We start from the raw sequence: 2,443 nt of genomic DNA, 5'->3' as shown, positions 1-2,443 counted from the left end.
AAAAGAATCATCTTAAGAGTTATAGAAAAACAAATGTTCAATCTAGAAACTAAAGCAAAAAGTTCACTTGCATCAATCAAAGTTTGCAAATATACTAGGGCACAAAGGTATAGTCAACGACTGTTGGTCAAGTGTTTGATGATGACGATTTTACACCTTTTAGACTATTGCGGCACCATGATCACATTTAATAATTAGGGTGTTGAATCCAATACCACTATTAGGGCCCCTTAAATGTAAATGAAGTGTAAAGTGACTACATACCCTAAACCAAATGTCAAAACCCTAAAAAAGAAAGAAGGCGAAGAAGAAGAAAACCAAAAAAGAAGAAGTTGAAACAAAAAAATAATACACCTCTCAAATTCTAAGTATAACTCTAACCACTGGACCATCCATTTTTAATTATTTTATTACTTTTAAGTTTTTGAAATTTTTGATGTCAAGCTTTGAGTCAGGCTCTCCTAGTGACAAAGGTTGTCAGAGAGTTGGGCTCCTGGTGATAGAGTTTGTCAAAGAGTCAGGCTCCTGGTAACAGAGTTTGTCAGAGAGTCGGGTTCCTGGTGATAGACGCTATCACCTTTTTATCGACATCGGATGGTGCAGATCGCATGCGCCCTTAGTTGAGCAACCTGCACCGTCCGCGACCGCGATTCCCTCACTTGCCCTCTTTAATATTTGGTAGTAGTTAGACACGAGCACACATACATACGTTACATACATAATATCATATACATACATACATATATCTACGTGTCTAACTATATTTGTAGTTAGACACGAGCACACATACATACGTTACATACATAATATCATATACATACATACATATATCTACGTGTCTAACTATATTTGTAGTTAGACACGAGCACACATACATACGTTACATACATAATATCATATACATACATACATATATCTACGTGTCTAACTACATACAAATATTAAAGAGGGCAAGTGAGGGAATTGCAGGTGTGGATGGTGCAGGTCGCTCAGTTGAGGGCGCGTGCAATCTCCACCATCTGTATAGGATTTTTTTAAAAAGGCGCGCTCAAAAGTTCCCTTTGTTAATCCTTAGGGCCGGACAATGGCCTAACACAGAGTGTCTCCGGAAGACACTTCACCAAAGGGTGTTACGACGAGATAACTTAAGACACAACGATTACTTCGACTTAATTAGTTACTTAACAATAAGGCATACACTTAATACACGCGTAAGATATAACAATTAATTCAGAACGGTAATCAATATGTGAAGATAAAACCAAGAAGCTTATATTAATTCTCCGTTAGAGTTATACATTGTAACCGGGCCTTTATATAGGTCACCGGTGATGCGTACAAAACGGCGGATCCGGATCGGCATACCAATTCTGGTCCGTCTGTTCACTGCATAATTATAATCTAATCTACTTAATTAAATATATTCCGAATAACCATCCCTTTTCACATTCTGGTCTCTGCTCCTTTGTCGGCCGGGTAACACATGGCACGCCCGTGGGATAGTACCTTGTACGTCGAATCCCACTATCCGGCCCTTAGCCTTCGTCCAAGATGTCCAAAATACTCTGCTCTAGGGTATCCAATGGTTGTTCGGAATTCGGTTGTTGTTGCGGCTGTTGTTGTTGCGGTGGCTGCGGCTCCTCCGACTGTTGCTCCTGAGCGAGCGTCTAGTCGGCTCCCGATACCGACGGTTGTGGCGGTGATTCATCTGTTAGATGCTCCGCTGGATTTGACTCTGGTTGACACGTCCCGGCCTTGTCTCCGTCCGGTCCTTGCTCCGGTGATGGCTCCTCATCACTGAGGTTGACGATCGCCGCATGCTTTGCTTCTTCTCTCCATAGCCTAGTCTGCTCATAGCTCTCAAACTGGATTTGAGCATCCAGTCGATCATCATCTAGCTGGGCTACAAGTTGCTGAACCACTGCTTCCTGCTCCTCCGCTAGTGTGATAAAATCTTCGGCTAATTCCTCTCTGACGGCGGTGAAGTCCTCCTTCGTTAGCATGTAGCAGTCGTCGCCATCCCTCTGCCGGTTTTCCGCGTCTGCCCGTAGCAACTGGAGCTCGGTTGTGTGCTTTGCCCATTTGTCCCACCATTGCGCAGAGCTTTCGTCAATCAAGCGTTTGGTCTTGTTCCTCCATGCCTGGACAATGAACTGGATCCGCTCCAATCCCATGTTTGATTTGTCCTCTGCGGCTTGCCGTTCGTCCTTCAACTGCTTGATGAGTGCCAGCGTATCCACCTCCTGCTCCTGGTAATGTGACAATTGGGTTTGATAAGTGGTCTGCAACCTTTGCAAGATCATCGTCGCTCTTTCCTTCTCTTCATAATGCTGATTATGCAGCTCCATCCGTTCTTGCACGGCTTCCTCCAGTAGCGTGGTTCTTTCAGCCCGTTCCTCCGCCAACATCGTCTCAACCCGATGTACCTCCTGTCGGAGCTCTG

Source organism: Azolla caroliniana, unplaced genomic scaffold, assembly GCF_043228905.1.
Source record: "Azolla caroliniana isolate FFs.n. ecotype wild unplaced genomic scaffold, voAzoCaro1.0.p SCAF_5, whole genome shotgun sequence".
Lineage (NCBI taxonomy): Eukaryota > Viridiplantae > Streptophyta > Polypodiopsida > Salviniales > Salviniaceae > Azolla > Azolla caroliniana.
This window is presented reverse-complemented; position numbering follows the sequence as displayed.